This window comes from Puma concolor, chromosome D2, assembly GCF_028749965.1.
Source record: "Puma concolor isolate L17-30 chromosome D2, mPumCon1.1.hap2, whole genome shotgun sequence".
Taxonomy (NCBI): Eukaryota; Metazoa; Chordata; class Mammalia; order Carnivora; family Felidae; genus Puma; species Puma concolor.
This window is the reverse complement of record NC_141677.1, coordinates 65,247,290-65,261,447: the sequence shown is the minus strand read 5'-3', so window position 1 is coordinate 65,261,447 and position 14,158 is coordinate 65,247,290.

Genomic DNA, 14,158 nt, shown 5'->3' with positions numbered 1-14,158 from the left:
GTCACATATCTCAGGAGCAGCAGAGCCAAAATTTAAACCCAGAGTCTTTCCCCACAAACTGTATTCTGATTCATAACAACATGCCACCTAAGGATTAACTTTCTTATCCTTCCATGGAAACCAAGACACAGAGTGTGGCTCTGTTTCTGAAGTTATTCTTCCCTTTCCTTGACTCTCACTTTTATGTCTTCATATAGTTTAATTTGAGAACTATAGTAGCCATGGAACTAGTGTGATCCCTTTCATCTCCCATGGATATAAATTACCAGTTGAGGGAGTTTTCTTGTGAATAGAATGGCTGCATTTTCTGAATCAGTAAGTATTTTAAAAGTTAATTCTGTCTTCGTCTTTTTTTTTTTTTAATCAGTGGATGACTTTTTCTTTTCTTTTTTTTAAGGTGTTTTTTTTTTATTCAAGTATAATTAACATACAGTGTTATATTAATTTCAAGTGTACAATGTAATCATTCAGCAATTCGATACATTTCTCAGTGCTCTTCTTTTTTTTTTTTTTTAAGATTTTTTTTTTTTTCAACGTTTATTTATTTTTGGGACAGAGAGAGACAGAGCATGAACGGGAGAGGGGCAGAGAGAGAGGGAGACCCAGAATCGGAAACAGGCTCCAGGCTCTGAGCCATCAGCCCAGAGCCCGACGCGGGGCTCGAACTCACGGATCGCGAGATCGTGACCTGGCTGAAGTCGGACGCTTAACCGACTGCGCCACCCAGGCGCCCCAGTGCTCTTCTAAATGTACTCTTAGTCCCCTTCACCTATTTCACCCATTTCCCCCAACCACCTGCCCTCTGGCAACCACCAGCATCTTTTTTTGTTTGTTTGTTTATTTGTGTCTTTTTTTCTTTTTCATTTGCTTTGTTTCTTTTTTTTTAATTAATTATTATTTTTTTAAATTTACATCCCAGTTAGCATTAAATGCAACAATGATTTCAGGAGTAGATTCCAGTGATTCATCCCCTATGTATAACAACCAGTGCTCATTCCAACAAGCGTCTTCCTTAATGCCCCTTACCCATCCCCCTCCCACAACACCTCCAGCAACCCTGTTTGTTCTCCATATTTAAGAGTCTCTTATGTTTTGTGTTTTGTCCCCTTCCCTGTTTTTATATTATTTTTGCTTCCCTTCCCTTATGTTCATCTGTTTTGTGTCTTAAACTCCTCATATGAGTGAAGTCATATGACATTTGTCTTTCTCTGACTAATTTCACTTAGTACAATACTGTCTAGTTCTATCCACGTAGTTGTAAATGGCAAGATTTCATTCTTTTTGATTGCCAAGTAATGTTCCACTGTGTATGTATGTATGTGTATATATATGTGTGTGTGTGTGTATACCACATCTTCTTTATCCATTCATCCATCGATGGACATTTGGGCTCTCTCTATACTTTGGCTATTGTTGATAGCGCTGCTATAAACTTTGGGGTGCATGTGCCCCTTGGAAACAACACACTTATATCCTTTAGATAAATACCTAATAGTGCAACTGCTAGGTCATAGGGTAATTCTATTTTTAATTTTTTAAGGAACCTCTACACTGTTTTCTGGAGTGGCTGTACCAGTTTGCATTCCCACCAGCAGTGCAAAAGAGATCCTCTTTCTCTGCATCCTTGCCAACATCTGTTGTTGCCTGAGTTGGTAATGTTAGCCATTCTGACAAGTGTGAGGTGGTATCTCATTGTGGTTTTAATTTGTATTTCCCTGATGATGAGTGATATTGAGCATTTTTTCATGCATCTATTAGCCATCTGGATGTCTTCTCTAGAGAAGTGCCTATTCATGTCTTTTGCCCATTTCTTCTGGATTATTTGCTTTTTGGGTATTGAGTTTTACAACTTCTTTATAGATTTTGGATACTAACCCTTTATCTGATATGTCCTTTGCAAAGGTCTTCTCCCATTCTGCTGGTTGCCTTTTAGTTTTGTTGATTATTTCCTTCACTGTGCAGAAACTTTTTATTTTGATGAGGTCCCAGTAGTTCATTTTTGCTTCTGTTTCCCTTGCCTCCAGAGATGTGTTGAGTAAGAAATTGCTGCAGCTGAGGTCAAAGAGGTTTTTTCCTTATTTCTTCTCTAGGATTTTCATGGCTTCCTATCTTACATTCAGGTCTTTCATCCATTTTGAGTTAATTTTTGTGTATGGTGTAAGAAAGTGGTCCAGGTTCATTTTTCTGCATGTCACTGTCCAGTATTCCCAGCACCATTTGCTGAAGAGACTCTGTTTATTCCATTGGATGTTCTTTCCTGCTTTGTCAAAGATTAGTTGGCTGTATACTTGTGGGTCCATTTTTGGGTTCTCTATTCTGTTCTATTATCTGAGTGTCGGTTTTTGTGCCAGTACCATACTGTCTTGATGATTACAGTTTGTGCTACATATTTTTAAAATTATTTAAATGTTTTTATTTGTTGTTTTTGAGAGAGACAGAGTATGAGCAAGGGAGGGGCAGAGAGAGAGGGAGACACAGAATCTGAAGCAGGCTCCAGGATCTGAGCTGTCAGCACAGAACGTGATGTGGGGCTCAAACTCACCAACCATGAGATCATGACCTAAGCTAAAGTCAGATGCTTATCTGACTGAGACACCCAGGCACCCCTGTAATACACCTTGAAGTGCAGGATTGTGATGCCTCCAGCTTTGGTTTTCTTTTTCAGGATTGTTTTGGCTAGTAGGTGTCTTTTCTGATTCCATTCAAATTTTAGAATTGTTTGTTCTAGCTCTGTGAAGAATGCTAGTGTTACTTTGATGGGGATTGGATTGAATATGTAAATTTCTTTGAATAGTATCAACATTTTAACAATATTTGTCCTTCCAGTCAAGGAGCATGGAATATTTTTCCTTGTGTGTGTGTGTGTGTCTTCTGCAATTTTTTTCATAAGCTTTCTATAGTTTTCAGGGTATAGATATTTCACCTCTTTGGTTAGGTTTATTCCTAGGTATTTCATGGTTTTTGGTGTAACTGTAAATGGGGTAGATTCCTTGATTTCTCTTTCTGTTGCTTCATTATTGGTGTATAGGAATGCAACTGATTTTTGTGCATTGGCTTTATATCCTGTGACATTGCTGAATTCATGGATCAGCTCTAGCAGTTGTTTGGGGGAATCTTTTGGGTTTTCCATATAGAGTATCTTGTCATCTGTGAAGTATGAAAGTTTGACTTCCTCCTTGCTGATTTGGATGCCTTTTATTCCTTTGTGTTGTCTGACTACTGAGGCTGAGACTTCCAATACTATGTTGAATAACAGTGGTGAAAGTGGACATCCCTGTAATGTTCCTGACCTTAGGGGGCAAAACTCTGTTTTTTCCCCATTGAGAATGATATTAGTGTTGGATCTTTCATGATCTTTGCCTTTTATGATCTTGAGGTCTGATCCTTCTCTCCCTACTTTCTTAAGAGTTTTTTTTGTTTGTTTGTTTTTGTTTTTTTATCAAGAAACAATGCTGTATTTTGTCAAATGCTTTTTTCTGTGTCTATTGAAAGAATCATGTGGTTCCCATCCTTTCTTTTATTGATGAAGTAAATCACATTGATTGTTTTGTGGATACTGAACCAGTCCTGCATTCCAGGTATAAATCCCATGTGGTTGTGGTGAATAATTTTCTTAATGTATTATTGGATCTGGTTGGCTAATATCTTGTTGAGGATTTTTGCATCCATATTCATCAGGGAAATTGGTCTATAGTTCTCCTTTTTAGTGGGATCTTTGTCTGGATTTGGAAACAAGGTAATGCTGGCTTCATAGAAGGAGTTTGGAAGTTTTCCTTCCATTTCTATTTTTTGGAAGAGCTTCAAGAGAATAGGTACTAACTCTTCCTTAAATGTTTGGTAGAATTCCCCTGGAAAGTCATCTGGCCCTGGTCTCTTGTTTTTTGGGAGATTTTGATTACTAATTAGATTTCTTTACTGGTTATGAATCTATTCAAATTTTCTATTTCTTCTTGTTTCAGTTTTGGTAGTTTATATGTTTCTAGGAATTTCTGTTTCTTCCAGATTGCCGATTTTATTGGTGTATAATTGCTCATAGTATTTTCTTACTATTGTCTATATTTCTGCTATGTTGTTTGAGATCTCTCCTCTTTCATTCTTGATTTTATTTATTTGAGTCATTTCCTTTTTCTTTTTGATCAAACTGGCTAGTGGTTTATCAATTTTGTTAATTCTTTCAAAGAACCAGTTCCTGGTTTCATTGATCTGTTCTACTGGATTTTTTTGTTTTGTTTTTTGTGTTTTTTTGTTTTTTTGTTTTTTGTTTTGGTTTCAATAGCATTTATTCATGCTCTAATGTTTATTAGTTCCTGTCTTCTGCTTGTTTGGGGTTTTATTTGCTATTCTTTTTCCAGCTTTTTAAGGTTATGGTTAGGTTGTGTATCTGAGATCTTTCTTCCTTCTTTAGGAAGGTCTGGATTGCTATATACTTCCTTCTTGTGATTACCTTTGCTGCATCCCAGAGGTTTTGGGCTATGGTGTTATCATTTTCATTGGCATCCATGTACTTTTTAATTTCCTCTTTAACCTATTGGTTGACCCATTCATTCTTTAATAGGGTATTCTTTAGTCTCCAAGTATTTGCTATCTTTCCAGAATTTTCTTCTGATTGATTTTGAGTTTCATAGCATTGTAGTATGAAAATATGCATGGTATAATCTTGTTCTTTTTGTACTTGTTGAGGGCTGATTTATGTCCCAGTATGTGATTGATTCTGGAGAATGTTCCAAGTGCACTTGAGAAGAATGTGTATTCTGCTGCTTTGGGATGAAATGTTCTGCATATATCTGTTAAATCCATCTGGTCCAGTGTGCCATTCAAAGCCATTGTTTCCTTGTTGATATTCTGTTTAGATGATATGTACATTGCTGTAAGTGGGGTGTTGTAGTCCCCTACTATTATAGTATTATTATCCATGAGTTTGTTTATGTCTGTGATTAATCAATTTATATGGGTACTTCCACTTTTAGGGCATAAATGTTTACAATTGTTAGTTCTTCTTGGAAGTAGACACCTTAATTATGATATAATACCCTTATTTATCTATTGTTACAGTCCTTATTTTAAAATCTAGATTGTCTGATATAAGTATGGCTACTCCGGTTTTCTTTCGGTGACCATTATTATGATGGATGGTTCTCCATCCCCTTACTTTCAATCTGAAGGTATCTTTAGGTCTAAACTGGGTTCTTGTAAACAGCATATGGATGGATCTTGTTTTCTTATCCATTCTATTATCCTATGTCTTTTGATTGAAGCATTTAGTCCATTGACATTTAGAGTGAGTACTGAAAGATATGAATTTATTGACATTGTGTTTTCTGTAGTGTTGAAGTTTCTTGTGGTGTTTTCTGGTCCTTTCTAAGAAAGTTTTCCACTATGATTTGCTCACATAACCCTTCTACCTCTTTTTTTCTCTCTTAATCTTCTGGGACCCCTATGATTCTGATGTTATTCCTTTTTAATGAGTCACTAAGTTCTCTAATTATTATATCATACTCTTTTGTCTTAGTCTCCCTCTTTTTCTTTGTTTCATTATTCTCCATAAGTTTGTCTTCCATATCACTGATTCACTGCTCTGTTTCATCCATCCTTGCCACTGTGGCATCCTTTCAAGATTGCAGGTCAATTATAACATTTTTAATTTCATCCTGACTAACTTTTACTTGTTTTATCTACACAGAGAGGGATTCCAGTCTATTTTCAACCCCAGCAAATATTAACGTTATTCTAAATTCTGTTTCAGACTTCTTGCTTGTATCCATGTTAAGTCCCTGGTTTTATTTTTTTTTAAATGTTTTTTTTAACATTTAAAGAGCATGACAGAGAGAGACAGAGCATGAACAGGGGAGGGTCAGAGAGAGGGAGACACAGAATCTGAAACAGCCTCCAGACTGTAAGCTGTCAGCACAGAGCCTGATGCGGGGCTTGAACTCACGGACCACGAAATCATGACCTGAGCCGAAGTTGGCCGCTTAACCTACTGAGCCACCCAGGCGCCCCAAGTCCCTGGTTTTAATTTATTCCTGTTCTTTATTTTGGGGTAAATTACTTCATTTCATCATTTTGAAGGAAGAAAAGGAATTAATAAAGTGAAAAAAAAGTTAAAAATTAAAAACAACACAAAAAAATCAAATAAAGAATGCTATATCCTGCTTTGCTCTGGTTGTTGAAAGAAACTTGATACAATAGAGAAGAAAAAGGAAAGAAAAGGAAAGAAAAAGAAAAAAGGAAAATGTTTGAAAATTTTGGAAAAATGAATACAATAAGATAGAATAAAATGAAATGATGAAAGTAAAATAGAATTTAAAAATTTACAAAAAAGTGAAGAATATAGTAGAAAAAATTTAAAGAAAAATCTTTTTTATAAAAATGGAAAATAAAAGTTATTTTTTCTCTTTCGCTATTCAAGAATAAGAAAAGAAAAAGGAAAGAAATTAAATAGATGGACCAGTGAACAGAATGAAACACGATTGAAATTACATACAGTTTCCCCTAGAAGTCAAACTATGAAGCACTTTCCAATCCATAAACTAAGCAGGCAGAGAGACTTGTGGTGTTCCTCAAGAGCATGGTTGGCTCAGTTGAGTGGGATTTAGTGTAATGGCTCTGCTCTCCACTAGATGGCCCTACTTAGCTTATTGGGGTGGATTGTTGTGGTATGTATAAGCTTGTATGTGCATGCATGGGAGCAATGAAAATGGCTTCACCCAGCTACCCAGTCTCTATCTTCAGAAATCTGTGCTCTCCCTGATCAGCAATCAAGCACCCCTCCTTTGTCTCTGGCTTCCATCTACTCCCTGCTTCTACACTGTCCGTGACCAAGCTATCAGGCTGCCAGATGTCACCTCCCTCTTGATTTTTATCTCAGATGGAGCTGTGTTTCCCAACCCCTCACTTCTGAGGGACTGCAGCTTTGACCAGCTTAGCCCCTCTGGGGATGGGTCTCAAGGAGCAATGGCTGGGTGCTGGCCATCCCCCAGGAACGTTTGTGCAACTGCACTGCGGCTAATGTCCAGAAGCTACAACCAGGTGCCAGCATGCCCCAGAAAAGGTTTGTGCGATCCTGTAGCAGCAACATTTCAATGATTATGGTAACTCACAACACATATGTGGCACCAGGCTTCACCTTTAACGTCCTTGTTCCAACTTTAGCAAATGTAGTTGATCTTCTGGGTTGTCTGGGATCTTTGTCTATGGGGAGACCACACTGCCTGTACCAAATGTCCTCCCAGCTGGGGAACCCACCTCTCCCCATGTGGCCCAAGGACCCCTCAGACCTCCCTCTCTGCTCTTGGAGATTTGCCTTCCTACCAGAGCACAGCTAGGTATCAAACTGTAAAGTTTCAGACTCTGCACTCCCCCTGTTTATGTAGTCTTAATGGAATTTAAACCCTCTCCTTTCTCCTTTCTCTTTTCTCCCCCCCTTTTTTTTTTCAGTCCCTTGTGGCTGTTTCCACTCTTCCTCTTTCTCTCCAGCTGTTTTTGTTGGGGGGGGGCATGCTTTTCCCATACTCTCCCCTTGCCTCCATCCTCTTTCCTCAAGCAAAAACAGCTCCCTGCCCTCTGGGTCTTCTCTCTCCCCCAGTTCACCTCTCCTCGCCACCTACCTGCCAAGTTATGTGCTTCAGGTTGTGTGGATGGTTGTGTTAATCCTCAAATCAGTTTTCTAGGTGTGCAAGGTGGTTTGGTGTTGATCTGGCTGCATTTCAGGAATGAGGGATGGAAAAAAAAAAGTGCATGATGTTTGCCATCTTGGCCCCTTCCAAGTCTGTCTTATTTTTAACCATCAGTCCAAACATCTAAATATAATTATATATAAGTTTCTACTTTTTTAATTAGTGAGAGAGAGGGAAAAAACATATTCTGAGGAATAGTATAATGGTATAAATGTGAGACATGCACTAAAATTTTAGAACTTTATTAGAAACATTTTCAAAATTTCTAACTTCTTTCGTACTGTAAATCACACTTCTGTTTGGTTTTTTCATCCCGGAATAAAATGAAATTCTTCATTGTTAAAGAGATTAATAGAATCCTTTCTTAAACTACATTCTTGTAGCAGTCAAGACTTTTTCTGTTCCAAGAAACAGAAACCCAATTCATAGTAGCTTAATGAAGAAAGATTTTTATTGGCTCATGAAGTTGAGAAAGATACTGAGAAATTAGTAGAATGAAGAAGGTTCTGTAGGAACTAGGGTCTAAGATATTGAAATCTGAGATGCTATTCCAGAAGAATCTCTCTCTGTCTTTGACTCCACCTGTAGTTCATTTCTGCGTTTTCCAACTTCTCAATGTGTTGGTGTCATTTCATTTTACTTAGAGCAACAGTTTCTTAACATTATGGTTGGATAACCATTGTTAGCCCCAGTTTAGCAGCTCTAACAAAAGGAGTTTGCTATGACTATCCCATATCCTATTCACTCTTACCAGGAAGAGGGGGTGCTATGATTCTACAGATCTGGCTCACCTGCCAATCTATGTGACCAAAAGTACTGTGTGAGTTACCAGAAGAACAGAGAGAGAAAAATGTGTTGCATGAGGTGGGGGGAGGGAGGGAAGCATCTGTTACCATGGCCCAATAAAGTCAGCCAGCCACCTAGTGATTTAATAGATTGTGAGCTTACCTTCTTCTTTTATTTCCTTCTTCTTCAACTATCTAAAAGATAATGTTTTAGTTTACTACTTTGTTTTGAAATGCTATAATTTTCATATATGTGAAAAACATTTTGAAGGTTTCTAATTAAAAAATTCTTATTTAAGAATACTTTTATATATCTTATGTCTTGATGAAGAACATGAAAAATGTTTAGCCACAGATGTTCCATGAGACATTCAAAATTTGCCTTTGCTATATGATTCACATCATTTTTCTTCTCAAATGAAAGTAGGAGGTTGGTGGTAATGTACTTCTTAATCAAGTGTTCACAATTCACTGTCTTATCTATCTGGAATATTGGCATTTTATTCTATTTTCAGTCAATACAATAAAGCCTATTTCCATTATCCCCACCATAAATCTTTAAAAATCTATGGCAAGTTTTCAGTTTCTACATTAATATTATATTAGTTTATCCCTATTTCCTATCCTCAATTTTTTCCAGACCTCTAAAAAATAGTGGGAGGTCTACATGTATTTATGTTTGTGGAGGCTTTTTTTTTTTCAGAGCTCTGAAATTTTTAAGACAAACAAGTGAACAAAATCCAAACAGAATATTTGTTCTCCTCACCTATAATTTTATTAGGCATTTAAAATGTCCTTTGAGAGGCACATGGGGGGGGCTCAGTTGGGTAAGTGTCTGACTTTAGCTCAGGTCAAGATCTCATGGTTCATGAGTTCAAGCCCCACATCAGGCTCTGTGCTGACGGCTCAGAGCCTGGAGCCTGCTTCAGATTCTGTGTCTTCCTCTTTTTCAACCCCTCCCCCACTTGCTCTTTCTCCCTCTCTCTCTCAAAAATAAATAAACATTAAAAAAGAAACTTTAAAAAATGTCCTTTGAGATAGTACATAAATCTCTTCTTCAACTACATTGAAAATAAAATTGTGTCAGGAAACAGACTCTATTTTTTAAATTACACATGGTACTTGGGAGAGTGACAAACACATCATAGACACTTAATATGGATTGGAATATAGGTATTCATATTGTCAGACAAAGTGCAAGAAGAAATTTAAATACTGCACTTCATTTCTCCAAGCAGCTTGAAGTTTGGGACCGTTCTTTCAGATTTCAATAGGGTTATGTTTTCAGAGAATGTTTGATTGAACATCTTTTTCTTTTTTAGTCTCTTACAACTTTATAGTATACCAGGACCTCTGGAAGAATTATCTCTGAACATTAAGGAAGATTGACACACAGGAAAGGGTGATAAAAGTATATTGAAAAAGGAAGTAAGTATTGAGTGCATGACATGCTATATCTTACCCAATATGTTAGATAACATTTATTGAACATTTGCTATATATAACATCCTAAATCAAGTTCTTTTGTGCACTATGACATTTAATCTTAATAACAATTGAATAGAGTAGGAATTAGAATACTCATGTTAACACGTGGCAAGTTGAGACTTAGTTTGATTAAGGCAGTCACTCATGGGCACGAACTCAGAAAAGTTAGAGCTTTATATTAGATACAGGATTGCCTGATGTCAAAAGTCCTGGTCTTAATTAGTTTATAACCTCACTTTCAAGCTTTGTCACAAGATCATGATATAAAAATTGTTACCAGAAATAATAATGAATGAATAAGTGAGTGAGTGAGTGAGTGAGTGAGTGAATGAGTGAATAAGTAAGTAAGTAAGTAAATAAATGAATGAATGAATGAATTGTTACCAACACAGGGGTATGTTAAGTGATTAAGGAAATTAAATGGTCCATTCAGTTTCCCACAGTTAATGAAGAATGAAGCTGAAATTGTAACCCACATCTGTGGGACCAGCCTCACTTCTAATAAGAAGCACACAAAGACTGCAATTGTCATTTCATCTTCTGATACAATGAAGACCCCTAGAAAAAAGTAAGTTGCTCTTTTCCTTATTCTCAGTTTAAAGAGTCATCAAAGTTTAAGACTGATCTCCTAGAACATTTCTGCTTCTGACAAATTGAAAGTGACACCATCGGGATCCACTGAGTGAGTGGACACTTACATGGACAGTTTGGTACTTTTGCATCTTTTGTCACTGCTATTGTTTACGAACCATCTAACCAGGCCTGGTGATTTACCTTTCAAGTTAGTTACTGTTCCACATTCTAAGAAGAACCAGATGTGTGTTTGTTTGTTTGTTTGTTTGTTTGTTTGTTTGTTTTAAAACTCACACTTGGGGCGCCTGGGTGGCGCAGTCGGTTAAGCGTCCGACTTCAGCCAGGTCACGATCTCGCGGTCCGTGAGTTCGAGCCCCGCGTCAGGCTCTGGGCTGATGGCTCAGAGCCTGGAGCCTGTTTCCGATTCTGTGTCTCCCTCTCTCTCTGCCCCTCCCCCGTTCATGCTCTGTCTCTCTCTGTCCCAAAAATAAATAAAAACGTTGGAAAAAAATAAATAAATAAATAAAACTCACACTTGTTGAAGGAGTCCCCAGAAGAAAAGTATCAGAGTTATGATGAACAAATATTCTTCTTTAAGAACTTCACTGTGGCTCTAAATCTCCACCTGGAGGGGCGCCTGGGTGGCTCAGTCAGTTAAGCGTCTGACTTCGGCTCAGGTCATGATCTCACAGTTAGTGAGTTTGAGCCCTGCATCAGGCTCCATGCTCACAGCTTGGAGCCTGGAGCCTGCTTCGGATTCTGTGTCTCCCTCTCTCTCTGCTCCTCCCCTGCTTGCACTCTGTCTCTGGCTCTCTCTCTCAAAAATAAATAAACATTAAAAATTAAAAAAAAAATAAAAATAAAAAAATAAATCTCCACCTTGACACCTAGCATTAGTCATAAGGAACAATTCAAGGAAACATAGTAAGTCAGGACCCTGACCCTAATACTCTTTTTCCTATCCCTCTGCAATGACCCAGGTCATAGCCATATTCTGAGATTCTGGGTTCAATGATTAGTCTTTTCTTATATATATTTATTTTCTATTGTTGTGCAACAAATTACTGGACATTTAGAAGCTTAATATAGTAAGTATCTCACAGTTTTGTGGGTTAGGAGTCTTGGCACAGCTTAGCAAGGTTCTCAGAGTCTCATAAAGCTAAAATTGGTACGTACTCATGCTGCAATCTCACCTGGAGTCTAGACTGGAGAAGAAACTGACTCCAACCCTACATAGGTTTTTGGAAGGATTCATTTCCATGCAGTTGAAGGATGTACATCCCAGGCTTTTTGCTGAATTTTGACCTGAGGCTGCTTTCAGCAACTAGAGGTCAATTGCATTGTCAGATGGCCTTCACCGTAGCCCCTCTTACAACATGGCAACTTGCTCTTTCAAGTCCAAAGTTGGAGCACTAGACACTGTAGCAAATCGGGTACTACTTATATAATCACCTTAAGCTATGCCACATTTCATTCGTTAAAAGCAAGTTCCAGGTTCACCTCTCACTCAAGTGAGGGGATTTCACAAGACACAGATACCAGAAGGCATGAATCATGGAGGTCAACTTAAAAATTTTTCTTACACTTTGCAAAATGGAAACAAGACAACTCCATACAAGGTGCATAAAATAGTTTCAAATGCCTGACTCTTTCACCTGTCCTCATTCACCAGTATCTTGTAGAGGGCCAAGCTCTGGCGTTTTCTGGGGAACAAGCTTCAGATATGAATAGTGAATAGTTGTTGACGGCTTTTTATTTTTTCTCTTGTATCACAGTATCATTAAAGTTAGCTTAAACTATAAAATATAATTAATTGAAAGAACTAGCTATCTCGTAGTCTAGACTTTAGGGACAGTTTGGAATGCGGGATCAGGTTGCCATAAAGAAAAAGGCATCTATCTGTCTCCATCGTTTGTCTTTGTTTCATTCCAAGCTTCTGCTATATTCTTTCCAACTACAGACCACATTTTATTTACGTATTATACCCAGTAGGAAAATGGTTGGAGTGGAGGAGAGGTTTTGAAGAAGTCAAGAATTCAACTATGAGCCATATGACTATGGTCAAGGAGAAGACTTTTGTTATAGAAACCTGACTCCAGAACACATCCTCATATTGTCTCTTCCTTCCTTCCTACCTCAATTTCTTTAACTCAACCATTGCTCTCTGGGATAGTATTCTGGATAAAACAGTAACTTATACCTCGTCATATTGGATCCTGTGTTGTATAGGAAGGAAGACTAAGACAGTGGAATTGAGGGTTGGCTCTACAAAGGAGATGGGGATTTGGAGCTGGATTACTGTCTGATCTGATGATAATGAGGATCTCATTACTGGTGATAATGGTGTCATTACCATTGGGGCTTATGTTGCAAGTAATCAGAATGAAGTGTAGGTGGAAGGTAAGGCAATGGCTGTGCAGTAGCTGAGGGCTTGAATGACATGGGGGAAATGATAATTATAAAGAATGTGAATTCATTTGGTTCTTTATGGGAAAACTTGAAATAAGATGATGATAGCTTCAGGGCAGCCAACTGCTATCTCAAAATACACTAAAGCCAGAAAGCCTCTGGGGCAGCTATTAAGGAGATTTTCGTCTTCTGAAGCCACAGCACAGACTGCACAGAAAATTAGGTCCATTGTAAGGATGATCCCTCCATATGGCATAATTCCTCCAGAAAACCAGTTATGCACGTGGTGGTAGGTCAGTTAAATTGGATTCCTTCCACTCAGAAAGGGAAAGAATTGACTTCTACTACCTATATGGATTTTCCTTCCCTGCCAGCACTGCACCCACCATCACCACTTAAGAACTTACAAAATGCTTAAGAACTTACAAAATGCTTAATTTATTATCATCATAGCCTACATAGCATTTTTTTCAAAGCAAGCGACCTTTCATAGCAAAGGAACTATGACAATAAATGCATGATAACAGATAAATTGGTCTTACCATAAACTGCATCATCCAGACAGAATAGTAGAATGCACTGTTAAAAGTACAACTAATAAGGCAATTCAGGAACAACATCCTGGAAAATAGGGCACTGATCACTAGAATGAAGTCTGTTTGGCGGACCAACAATGTCCATAATAGCTTGTATATATGGGTCTGGGAACCAAGCAGTGGAAGTAGGATGGGCTCTTCTCACCTTACTCCTGGTGTTGTGCTTATGGAATTAGTGATTTCTCTTCCTCAGACTTTAGGCTTTCCCAAATAGATCTTGGGAGAAAGAGTCTTTTGCTAGAAATATCAAGAGTTCTGTTGAATTAAGAAAAAAAATAAATTTAATGTTTATTCATTTTTGAGAGGTGGGGGAGGGGCAGAAAGAGAGAGAGGGAGACACAGAATCCAAAGCAGGCTCCAGGCTCCGAGGTGTCAGCACAGAGCCTGACACGTGGGGCTCAAAGTCACAGACTGTGAGATCATGACCTGAGCCAAAGTTGGATGCTCAACCAACTGAGCCACCCAGGCACCCCCAAGAGTTCTGTTGAATTTTAATCCATAACTGCTTTCTTGTTGTTTGGCTTTTCTTATGCCAGAGGAACAGGCAGAAGAAAGAGTCAATATACTGATGGGAGTAGCAGGTCTAGATTATCAGAATGAGGTGGAGTTGGTTCTACATAGTAGTAGATGA